The sequence below is a fragment of the Carcharodon carcharias genome, assembly GCF_017639515.1.
Source record: "Carcharodon carcharias isolate sCarCar2 chromosome 24 unlocalized genomic scaffold, sCarCar2.pri SUPER_24_unloc_7, whole genome shotgun sequence".
Taxonomy (NCBI): domain Eukaryota; kingdom Metazoa; phylum Chordata; class Chondrichthyes; order Lamniformes; family Lamnidae; genus Carcharodon; species Carcharodon carcharias.
In genome coordinates, this window is record NW_024470620.1 from 276520 (window position 1) to 289462 (window position 12943).

Genomic DNA, 12943 nt, shown 5'->3' on the forward strand with positions numbered 1-12943 from the left:
GTCAACAACCTCCAATGCTTGCAACTCATCCCATTTTGGATCCAATTTGCCAAATTGCGTTGGTTCCCATTGATTCTTACAATCGTTTCCAGTCTCCCATGCGGGACCTTGCTGAAATCGAAGTAGACTATGCCCAATGTACTTCCCTCATCAACACGCCTCGTCAACTTTTCGAATAAGTAAATCAAGTTGTTTACACTTGAAGTCCCCTAAACAAAACCATGCTGATTGTCCTTGATTAATCCCTACCTCTCCAATTGTAGATTAATTTTGTCCCTCAGAATTGTTTCCAATAGTTTTGCCGCCACTGAAGTTAGGCAGACTGCCCTGCAGTTCCCTGATTTTCTCTTCCACTCTTTTTGAATAATAGTGTCACATTGGCTGTGCTCCGGTCATCTGGCATCTCCCCTTCGCCCAGAGCGGTACTGAAAATTATTGCCAGCGCCCCTGCTATCTACTCTCTTGCTTCCCTCAACAGCCTGGGTTATATTTCATCCAGGCCTGGATATATATCTAATTATAAGTCTGCCAGGCCAGTAAGAACATTTTCCTTATCAATGCTATTTTCTGTAATTATATCACTGTCCTAACACTTGATTTCCTTACCCTCATCTTCTCTCTCACTAGTGAACATAGGCACAAAACATTGATTTATAACCCTACCTGTGTCTTCCGGCTCCACACACATATTAACACTATTTATCTTACTGGTCCATGCTCTTTCCCTTGTTATCCTGTTACTCTTAGTGTAAACGTGAAATAACTTGGAATTTCCATTTATTGTACCTGCAAATGTTTTTTGATGCCCCTGTTGTTCTCTCTTACTTTTCAATTTATGTTCCCCCAGCACATACTATAGGCCTCAAGGACTTCCATCGCATTGAGCGCTAGGTATTTGCCACGGCACTTACTGTTTCTCTTTACCAATCCTGGATAGCCTTCGAAATCCAGAGGCCCCCTGGGTTCGATGGACCCCGCCCCTCCACCCTTTGTCTTTAGTGGAATATTTTACCCCTTAGTTCCCCAATTTCCTTCTTGAATTAGTCCCATTCCTCTGACACAAATTTACCTAAAAGTGGCTGCCCCCAAGTCCACACTGGACAACACATTTGTGATCTTATTAAAATCGGCCTTCCCCAAATCAGAACTTTGATTCCGGCCCATCCTGCCCTTTTTCATAACAACCTTGAATCTATTCGAGTTATGGTCACTATGTACAAAATGCTCCTCCACGGATATCTCTCCTGCTTGCCCAGCTTCATTCTGTAAAATGATATCGAGAGCCACCCCCTACTCCCCCCATGTCACAGAATGACAGAATCACAGAATCACACAGAGCAGAAGAGGCCCCTCGGCCTATCGAGTCTGCACTGACACGTGAAGAAAAACCTGACCTACCCATTCCCATTCACCAGCAATTGGATCATAGCCTTGAATTGTATGACATGCCAAATGCTCATCAGGATTCTTTTTAAAGGAAGTGCGGCAACCCACATCCACACCCTCCAAGGCAGTACATCCCAGTCCGAAGCCACCATCTGGGTAAAAACGCTTTACCCACATCCTCCCTAAATCTCCTACCCCTCACATTGAAATTATGCCCTCTTGTGACTGACCCTTCAAATAAGGGTAACAGCTGCTCCCATCCACCCTGCCCATGCCCCTCATAATCTTGCACATCAAAATCTGTTCGCCCCTCAGTCTTCTCTGCTCCAACGAAAGCTACCCAAGTCTATCCAACATCTCTTTATAACTTAAATGTTTCTCCTCTTGTGTGATCTGCGTACAGGCTTAAGCAGCTCTCCTAACTGCACTTTATGAATTCCTGTCCCTCAAAAACTATCAAACTATGACTAACCTAGTGATGTTGAGGAAGTGGAACCCCCATCCCCCGACTATTGCAACCATATTATTTTTACACTTCTCTGAAATTTGCCTAAATACCTGCTCTTTATTTCTCTCTGACTGTTGGGGGCATATCGGCGGCTCCCAACAAAGTGATTGTTCCTTCAATGTTTTTCATATTTACCCATATGGCTTCACTTGAGGGTTATTCTAAGATCCCATACCTCCTTACTGTTGTAATCGATTCCTTAATCAATAATTTTATACCTCCTCCCCTTTTACCTCCTTCCCTTTCCAGCCTAAAGGTCCTATATCCTGGAATATGGAGACCCTTCCCCTCTCCAAACCATTTCACTATGGAAGAAATGACATCCTACTTCCAAGTGTCTATTTGTGCCCTAAACCCATCTGCCTTATTTGTCAGACTCCTTTGCATTAAGGTAAATGCCATTGAACATTGACAAGCTCCCTTGTGCCATAACTGGCCTAGAAGTTGAGTGGCTTTGAGGTGCACTTGCTCTGTCTTATAATTTCAGCTGCTTTTCTCCCCCTGTTGAACCTCTTCTCAGGATCCCGTGCCCCTGTAAAGATAGCTTAAGCTCTCCCCAGCAGCACAAGCAAACCTCCCTGCAAGGATTTTGTCTCATTATGCTTCAGGTGCAACACGTTCACCTTGCACAGGTCCCAACGCATACAGAATCGGTCCAAATGTTGCAGGCATCTAAATCACTCCCTCCTGGAAATTCTCTCCAGCCAGGAATTCATCTGGAACAACCTCATATTTCTATACTCACTGCTGTGTGCCACTATAAGTAATCTATAGATAACTAACTTTGAGGTCCTGGTTTTAATCTGTTTCCTAGCTCCCAATATTCAGCTTGCAGGGCCTCATCCCTCTTTCTACCTTTGTTGTTTGTACCAATATGTACCATGACCTCAATCTGTTTTCCCTCCCCCTTTATAATGCCTGCAGCTCTTAAGTGACATCCTTGACCCTGGCACCAAGCAGGCAACAAACCATTCTGTAGTAACATCTACAGCCACAGAAACCCATATCTCTCACTGTTCGTATCAAGTCTCATGCCACGATTGCTCGTTTCCTCTTTGCTTACTCTCCCCAACCTGTGTAGCTGAACCACTCACCGTGTCCTTAGTGTGACTGCTCTCCCCAGAAGAACCATCACGCTTACCGTTTTCCAATAGAGAAAAACGGTTCTGGAGGGAGATGAATCCTGCTGATTTCCTAACTACCTGCCTGGCACCTTTCTTCTGATTGATTGTCATTCATATCTGCTCTGTCAGCACTTCTGTAAGCTGTGGGGCGACCATGCATATCAATGAAATTCTCATCCCTGCGGGCACTCCTCATTGCCTGCAGTTGCCTCTCAAGCTCCAGAACTCGGAACTCAAGTAGCTGCAGGTGGTTGCACTTCCTGCACACGTGGCCGGTATGAGCACAAGGGCTGAGTTGAGGACTTGCCACATGCTGCAGGAGTTACATAACACGGGACTGACCTGCCCTAACGTCCCTCCAGTTGAATAATGAAAACGTCACTTTGTGTTAAATACAGTAAAGTACAGCAAAATTATTTTCTTACTTTAAGTAAAAAGCAAGAACCCCGACCTTTCCTCAGCTTAACCTCTTTTAAACTGGATAAAAAGAACTGGAGAAAAGCACTTGGCCACTACTCAGCAATCAACTCACAACTGTGTACATAAGTCGCTTTGTGCAGTGACTGCTTCACCGCCATGCTTCCTGCAGGACCAATCTGGGCAGGCCACTTCACCACGATGCTGACAGCCGGACATTCATCCCAGATGGCTTAACCGGGATGCTGACAGCAGGGGTCTCCTCCCAGCCTTGGAATGGGCATGTATTCAGCATCGGCCAGTTGCTCCATGACCCAAGGTACAACCTAGCCAGGCCCGAGAGCCCACACAGAGAACACATCAGGCCAAACGCTAAATTAGTTAGGCGTTAACTAGTAAGCGACCAGGCATCAACTTTGCTTCAGGTCCTGATGTTTCTACTTCCTCTTTGCCGAAGCCTTCTGGATTCTATTTTTTTTTCACTGGGATTTGGGATGATTCTGGATGCTTCCTCCGTAAGTTAGGCCTTCCACCACCTCGGTCTCTCCCCCTGTCTGCCTGGCATCAAGGCGTCACCTCCTCTTGTGTAGAAGTAGTTGGATTTTCGGTGGGTAATGTGCGATTATGCCAGCCACGGCCGTTCCAGTGAAATTGGCGGACTTGAAGGTGCAACATTCATTCGGGCTTTTCCCAGCTTGTTGCAGGCTTGGCATCACACATCATCAGCAGTCTGGGAGATTCTGTAGGGAGCTGTCTCATGCTCCATAGTGAAGGACATCTCGATGCAGTTCTCCTGGCCAAAGCATAGAAATGCCTAACAATGGAAGTAACACATTTGGCAGATGCTTGTGTCCCTGATGCCAAGCGGGACCAACGAAATCCCAAACTGTTTGACCCCAGTAGATTGAGGTGGGGGAGGAAGAGCTCAATGGGTGCAAATGGTTGGGATATGGAACAATGCTAGACTGCAGGCAGTGGCCACAATAGATTCCACGGTCAGAGCAGTCCAGCCCTCAGTGAGCCCCTTCTCCAGGCCCAACACATTGAATGCTTGATGCCCTGGAAAACATATTAGAGGCTGTGTCAATGGTCAGGCATCCACCACTTAAGCCATTGCCTTTATGCAGTCCAACATTGGCATGTCAGGATGGGGATATCTCTTATCACCGTGCTCCCTAGTCACCAGATGAAAAACAAACAGGGCCACGGAAATGGCAGAAGTTGGAGAGACTACTCTGCCTTGCCACTACAGGAGATGGTGGAACCAATGGCTTTCAGAGCCACCCCCACCCGAGAAAATATCTTGCTCCAGGAACATTAGAGTGGTAGACGTACTCACCTAGGGTGAAATGTCAGAGAGGAGGGGAGAGAGAGAAGGAGGGAGGGAGAGACGGGAAGGCACATGAGGCAGGATGACAAGGCATGTGGCTTTCAGGTGCCACTGGTTGCTATGTGTTGGGCTCTGGAGCTGGGAGGTTCCTATGGAAGTGTTTTCTTCACAGAGGGTGACATCTGAAAGGGGGAAGGCAGAACAAAGTAACTCCATCAGGGTAGATGGAACTGCCCAGCACACAGTCTTTCAGGCAGATGGTATTATTCAGCAAGCTGTCCCAGCAAGTTCAGACTCAAATTGAATATGAATGGTTGGGTGGGCGCAGATGGTCACAATATATCAAAAAGAATTTCCACAATCAAAGCCACATTCGTTTGCATTACTTGTTTTACTGCCTCCCACTGTCAATACAATAATCTCCTGGAGAGAAATCTAGAAATATTTGCTTCCCACCCTATCCACCCTCTACCACCCCCTCCCCACACCCACAATATTGCTCTCCCCTCCTATTCTACCACAACTCCCCAACACCCCCAACACTCCATCCCCCTCCACGCATGAGGTCCACAGTATCCAACTCTTGATGGTTCGACAATTATTTTTTTTCCAGGGTTAATTTCCTTGCTCCAAATGGGGTTAGGCCCTAACCTGACCACTCTGACTTTAACTCTCCTGCAAATGCACCAGTGTTCTTCCCAGCTCTCAGCAGGCAGGAAAACTTCCCTAGGAGAGTTCATTCCCCATTCCTGCCATGCAATTCACATTAAAGAACTGCAGGAGCAACAGCAACTACTGGCTCCTTCCAACTCCAGCAAAGCCACAGCAAAACACCCAATCAGGAAACAGCGAGCAGCAACACAGCTCACTCGGGAAGGGGGAACCCTCTTGGATGCAAACCAAATTACTTAAATGGCTACTAATGTTGGACAGAGATACATTTGTAACTCTTTTGAATCAACCAAATAAACTAAATTAATAACAACAGCAAAAAAGAAAAAGCAGCCCCTTGAAGGGAAACTGCAAATTCTAAGACATAATTAAAATTAAACTTGCCAACATTCAAACAAAATGTAATTAAAATAGCCAAGAAAGCATTTCCTTCCGTAAGGTGCTCAGTGAAGAGCTGAAGGCATCGATGGTGCTATCGAACGCTACGTGCTCCTTCTCCAGATACAACCAGCCACAAACATAGCCGCAGGAGAGAGGGAAGCAGGACGGGCTGCATGGCCAGCTCGATGGTATGCCGCCTGGACCTTTTCAATGCCAAACTGGCCAGGCTAAGGGGCATATTCACGAGGAGGTCGACCGCCCTGCCGGCCCCCTCAGCACCGGGTGCCCGTTGATCTGGAGCACCGGGGCAGAAGTGCAAACAAAACAAAAGGCAATCTTTATTCATGAAACAAAAAGGGGATGCAGCTTAGAACAGCTCACATGTGAATCAGGACGGTGGAACACTATTGAATCAAAAAATCAATAAAATATATTAACAAAACAAGGGACAAATTAAAGCAAGCACCTTAAAGTGATAAATCAAAAAGAAGAACAATTTTATGGGAAACTTTTAAACATTAAACCAAAATATAAATATAAAAAAGCAAACACAGTGTCCGCTGTGCCCAGCGAGCATGGACGGCCTCAACTGTGCCGGCAGACAGCATGAACTCCCACTCCAGGGATAACTGGCCACGGAGATATCCGGGGAAGAGGGGAAGACAGTTTAGTAAGAGGATCCCCTCCATCGCCCTCTGCCTAGAGCTGTTAATGGACAAACTGGCCAAGCCCAGCAGTAGGTAGACCAAGGGGCCCATAGACCAGGGGTATGGTGCTGAAGGGCAAACTGGATAAAACGAACGCTTCTTTAAGAAACAAAAAAGTGGGTGCAGCCTACAACAACTGATATGTGTGAGTGAGGGAGAAAGAACACTCTTGGGTCCTTTCAAAATAAAACTATAGGGTGCCGATGGCGTAGTGGTACTGTCCTGGATCTGCTAATCCAGAGATCGAGGGTAATGCTCTGGAGACCCGGGTAAGAATCCCTCCGCGGCAAATGAAGTGTTTTAAATTCAACAATAATGATCAATCTAATGATAAGAAGGAACCATTGACGATGACAAAACCTTTCTGTTTCACTGATATCCCTTAGAGAAGCAGAATCTGATGTCCTAACCTGGCCTGAGCTATCTGTGACTATAGACCCACAGCAATATGGTTGACTCTGAATGGTATCAAGGTCCTTGAGTGTGTTGGGAGCTGCACTCATCCAGGATACTGGGGAACATTCTATCACACCCTTGAATTGTGCCTTGTAGATGGTGGACAATCTTTGGGATGTCGGAGGTGATTTACTCGTCGCAGGAATCCTAGCACCTGACTTGCTCCTGCAGTCACAGCATTAACATGGTTAGTCTCACTCAGTTTCTGGTCAACGGTAAACCCACCAGAAGTTGATAGAGGGTTACAGGGTTATGGAAACACAATTGAATGTTAAGACGCTGTGGTTAGCCTCTCTGTTTTTGGAGATGGCCCTTGTCTGTCACACGTGTGGCGCGAATATCACTGAATATTTGCAGCAGCTCACAGCACAACATTCAAAAACCCATCAAAGGTACCTCCGTAAATTCACAGACATAGAAGTGGATAATAAATGTAATGGGGAAAATATACAGGCTCATTGGAATAATTTGAGCAGGAAAACATGAAGGTAATTAAACACAAGAATCAAAACATTACAATGGACCTCAGCAAATTATGCAGAAAAGACAGCACAGGGACAATAGGTGAGCGGGGTTTGCTTTGAACTAACATAGGGGCAGCAGAAGTTTGTTGAGCTGAAATTTATGAACATTTGCAACAGGTATTTTGTGGCCAAAATAATATTGTTGTAGATGAACCTGGATTTACCAAACACACAGATGAGGGCTTATTCAGCAGATGAGATTAAGCAGATGTGCTGATCCATGATCTGATGGAGATGGCAGTGAGTATCATTGGGGACGGAGAGAATACAGATTAATGTATGAGCTGAATATCAAAGTGAATCTGGAAATTGTGAACAGCCTCAGATATATCAGATATGGCTAGGAAGAGCATCCTGCAGTCAGCATCACGGTTAAGCAGCCTGGGAAGAGTGTCCTGCAGTCAGCATAACGGTGAACTTGTCTGGGAATTTTGTCCTGCAGTCAGCGTAACGGTGAAGCTGTCTGGGAAGTGTGTCCTGCTGTCACCATCACGGTGAAGCTGTCTGGGAAGGGTGTCCTGCAGTCAGCGTAATGATGAAGCTGTCCGGGAAGAGTGTCCCGCAGTCAGCGTAATGGTGAAGCTGTCTGGAAAGAGTTTCCTGCAGTCAGCATCACGGTGAAGGTGTCTGGGAATTTTGTCCTGCAGTCAGCGTAATGGTGAAGCTGTCTGGGAATTTTGTCCTGCAGTCAGCTTCATGGTGCAGCAGTCTGAGAATTTTGTCCTGCAGTCAGCGTAACGGTGAAGCTGTCTGGGAATTTTGTCCTGCAGTCAGCGTAACGGTGAAGCTGTCTGGGAATTTTGTCCTGCAGTCAGCGTAATGGTGAAGCTGTCTGGGAAGAGTGTCCTGCAGTCAGCGTAACGGTGAAGCTGTCTGGGAAGAGTGTCCTGCAGTCAGCGTAACAGTGAAGCAGTCACTTCAAAAAGGTGACGTCAGCACAGAGGTAGAGATGCTTTGTGAGTAATGGGTAAATATTTTTGCTCAGAGTTTTTTCCAGTGCTTGAACAGTTTAAAATACATTAGGCTAAGAAAAGGTAAGTGTTCAAGTTTTCACTTAAAGGACATAAATCATTTAATTAAAATAAAGGGTATTTCGTTTCAACTAGAGGCATGGCAGGGCAGTTCAGTCTCGTGATATGTACCCCGGCAGCATGTGGGACGTCGTAGATGCTCCTTGCCCTCTGGCTGTCCATGAATGCAGGAAGTGCCACCAGCCGCAGCCACTTGAGTTCCTGGTTTCAGAGCGTGAGCGGCAGCTGGAGACGCTGAGGTTCATCAGTGAATCTGAGATTGTTTTGGATAGAACACTTTTATACGTGGCCACCCCACAGCTTACAGAAGTGCAGACAGAGAGGGAATGGCTGACCATTAACCAGAGGAAAGGTGTCAGGCAGGGAGTCAGGAAATACCCAGGGTGCATCTGGCTCGACAGCAGTTTTTATGTGTTGGAAAACGGTAAGAGTGATGGTTCCTCTGGGGAGTGCAGCCAGGCACATGGCCCTGTAAATGGCTCAGCTTAACCGGGGGCTTGTGTGGGAGGTTAAAGAGGCAGGATCAATAGCGTTATGAGACACAACAGTACAGGGAACAGGCCGGTGTTCCTGCGCACATGGTCGTGACTCCAGGAAGATCTGTTGCCTCCCTGCTTCTAGGGGCAAGGAAGTCACTGAACGGCTGCAGGGCATTCTTAAGGGGAGGGAAAGCAGACAGAGATCATGGAGCAAATTTGTAAATAAAACGGCATAGATAGAAATATGGATGAGGTCCTGCACTCAGAATTTAGGGAGCTCGGAAACAATAAAGAACACGGCCTCAAAGGTCGCAATCTCCAGATAGCTTCCCGTACCACGTGCGAGAGCTTATAGAATTAGAATTTTTGTTCAAATCAGTGTGCAGCTGCTGAGATCGTGCAGGACGCAGGTTTTCAGATTTCTTGGATATTGGGATCATGTCCAGTGGTGTTGGAACCTGTAAAAGCGAACGGGTTGCACCTGAACGAGAATGGGACCAACATCCTTGCAGACAGGTTTTCTAGAGCTGTTGGGGAGTGTTAAAACTAACTTGGCAGCTGGATACGATGCTGAAGGCAGCTTCAGCAGGTGGTGATGCACATCCAAAAATAGAAGACAGTGCAAGTAAGTCTGGAAGGCATGGAAATTAAACACCAGTTAAAGCACAGGTGAGTTTGGCAAGGCTGGATGGTATAAATTTGAATGCAAGGAATCTAAGCAATAAGGCAGATGATTTTAGGTTACAAATTCACACGTGGAAGTATGATGTCATTAATGTCACAGAGACATGGTTGAGAAAGGGGCAGTATTGGCAGCTCAATATTCCAGGTAATGGGGTCTTCAGACGAGATCGGGAAGGAGGAAAAAGAGTCGGGGTTAACGCAATTATGATCAACAAATCAATTGCAACATGCGGTAAACTGAAAATCAAAAATGAGCAATCATATTGCTTGGAATGTATGAAAGGCTCCCAAGCGGTCAGTGAAAAATAGAAAAGCTGATATGCAGGAAGATTTCAGAGAAGTGTAAGTATAATAGGGCAGTAAGATTGGGGGATTTAAGCTTCGCCAACATTACCTGGGTTAGTCATACCATAATAGGTTTAGAGGGAGCAGAATGACTGAATTGCATCCAGGAGATCTTTTTGAGCCACCACGTAGAAGGGCCTCCAAGAGAGGGGGTGGTCCTAATATTAATTTTAGGGAATGAAGAAGGGCAAGTAGTATAGTTATCAGTCAGGGCACATGTTTGCAAATAGTGATCATAACTCCATTACAATAAAGGTTGTTATGGAAAATAGAAGGATGGGCAAGATATCAGACTTCTAAGTTGGGGTAAAGCCGATTTTTATAAGGTCACATATGAGCTGCCCAGATTGGACTGGGAGCAACAGTTTTTCGATAAATCTGCATCAGAGTAGGGGGGAATCATTCAGGAAGGAATTTGACAGAGAACAGGGCCAACATATTCAAGTAAGGACAAAGGATGGGACCAACAAATCCAGGCGATCCTTGATGACGAGGGACACACAGGATTGGATTTACAGAAAAAGGGAAGCTTATTGCAGATCCCTAGGACTCAAAACAACGGAAGCACTGGAGCAGCGTATAATGTGTATGGGGGAAAGAGAAAAGGGGAATTAAGAGAGCAAAATGGTGGCATGAAAAACATTTGCAGGTAATATAAAGGAAAACCCAACGTTATTTTATTTATTTTTTTTTTTGCGGAGCGCCGAGAAAAACAATCACCAGCAGCTCCAAGAAACAGAAATTGTGATTCCGAAAACTCTTGATATAGAATCCGCACAGATAAAGCGCAAGCACCTCGTCCATGTGCCATTTTAGAAGCACATTAAGAGTAAGAAGATAACGAGGGAAAGTGTACGGCCCATTAAGGACCACAGTGGTAATTTGTGTCCGGAGCCGTAAGGTGTTGGTAGTGTTCCGACTGAGTACTTTATGTCGCCGTTCAAAAGTAAGAGGGACGATCTGGGCCCAGAATTCAGGCAGAAGGACTGTGCTTTAATTTAATAAATTACCACAGAATAGCAGGAGTTTCAAAATGGCCTGTTAGGCATAAAAGGAGATAAATCTCCAGGCACGGATGAAATCTATCCCAGTGTGTTGAGTGAGTCAAGGGAGGAGATAACATGGGCCCTGGCAATAATTATCAAAACCTTTCTGGCCACAGGAGAGTCACCAGAGGGCTGGAGGACAGCCATTGAGTAACGGTTATTAAAGAAGGGACGACGAGATAAACCAGGGAACTGCAAGCCAGTCAGTCTAAACTCAGTGGTGGAGAAGTATTGGAAGCAATTCTGAGGGACATAATTAATCTTCACTTGGAGAGGCAGGAATTAACCAAGGACAATCATCATTGTTTTGTTAAGGGGATGTCACGCTGACAAATTTGATTAAATTATTTGAAGAGTTGACCAGGTGTGTAGATGAGGCCAATGCATTTGACGTAGTCTAGTTGGAGTCCAGCATGCATTTTGATGAGGTACCGCATGGGAGAGTTATAAAGAAGCTGAGAGCCCATGGCATCAAGGGTAGTTTTGTAAATAGGATCCAGAATTGTCTGTGTGGCAGGAAGCAGAATTTGATGGTCAACGGTTGTTTTGTGAATGGACGCCTGTGTCCAGGCGGGTTCCACAGGGATCGGGTGTTATGCCCCTTGCTGTTTTCGGTAAATATGAACGATTTATACTTAACTGTGGAGGGTTTGATCAGTAAGCTCACGGATGCCATGGAAATTGGATGGGTCGATAATATTAAGGAGTATTGCCTTTGATTACAGATGGATATAGAGGGTCTGGTAAGATGGGCTGACCAGAGGCAAATCGAATTTAATTTTGATAACTGCGAGGTGATGCACTTGGGCAGCACAAACAATGCAGGGGAATGCACGTTGAATGGTAGGACCCTGGGAAGTATCCAGGATCAGGGGGACCTTGGTGTACATGTCCAACTGTCCCTTAAGACGGCGGGACAGGTAGATAAGTTGGATAAGGAGGCTTATAGGATGTTTTACTTTGTTAGCCGAGGCATAAAATACAAGAGCAAAAATTATGCTGGAAGCAAATAAAATGCTGGTTAGGCTACAGCTGGGGTACTGTGTTCTTTATCCGCATTATAGGAAGGGCGTGATTGCACCACAGAGAGTGCAGAGGAGATTCAACAGGATTTCCCTGGGCTGGAGAGTTTCAGTTATGAGGAGAAATTGGAAATACGGGCGTTATTTTCCCTGGAGAAGAGGATATTAAGGGGGGACATTGGTTGCAATGTGTTAAATTATTACGGGCAATGAAAGGGTAGACAGGAAGCAACTTTTCCCCCTGGTGGTGCGATAAATAACCAGGGGTAGTAGATTAATTGTAAGGGGCATGCTGTGTAGGCGGGATGTGAGGAAGAATGTTTTCACCCAGAGGGTGGTGGGAACCTTGAACCCACTGCCTGAAAGTTTGGAAGAGGCAGAAACCCTCATAACATTTAAGACATTTTTGGATGAGCACTTGAGATGCCATGTCTTTCAAAGCTATGGGCCTATTGCACAGAAATGAGATTGGGATGGTTAGGCATTTGGTTGACCGGTACAGACTCGATGGGCCGAAGTTCCTTTTTTCCTGTGCTGATGGCCTCTATCCCTCTCTGACTTTATGATATCAACCGGAGAGGTAGCAAAGCTGTAAATTGGGAAATGGATTTTGTGACTGGAGCTGAAGGGAAAGGCTTCAATCTTTCCACATTTATAACCAAAAGTGCAGTAATGTAGCTAAACATATTTTAAAATGCAAATAACTTAATTGAGAAACTTACCAGGAACTCCAACAACAGCCAGCATGGGATAGTAACCCGCTTGAATAACGTGAAGTACGTATTGGATCCGCTGTGCTAAAGGTGTCCCATCTTGTGAAATATAGTGAAG

At 45.6% G+C, this 12943-nt stretch overlaps 1 non-coding gene across 1 annotated transcript; it reads right to left on the minus strand.

Annotated features, from left to right (window-relative positions):
* Positions 1-10740: 10740 nt before the first annotated feature.
* LOC121273557 lies at positions 10741-10871 on the minus strand. The gene has a single exon (XR_005942047.1). It is a non-coding gene; the product is annotated as a U11 spliceosomal RNA (small nuclear RNA).
* Positions 10872-12943: the final 2072 nt, after the last annotated feature.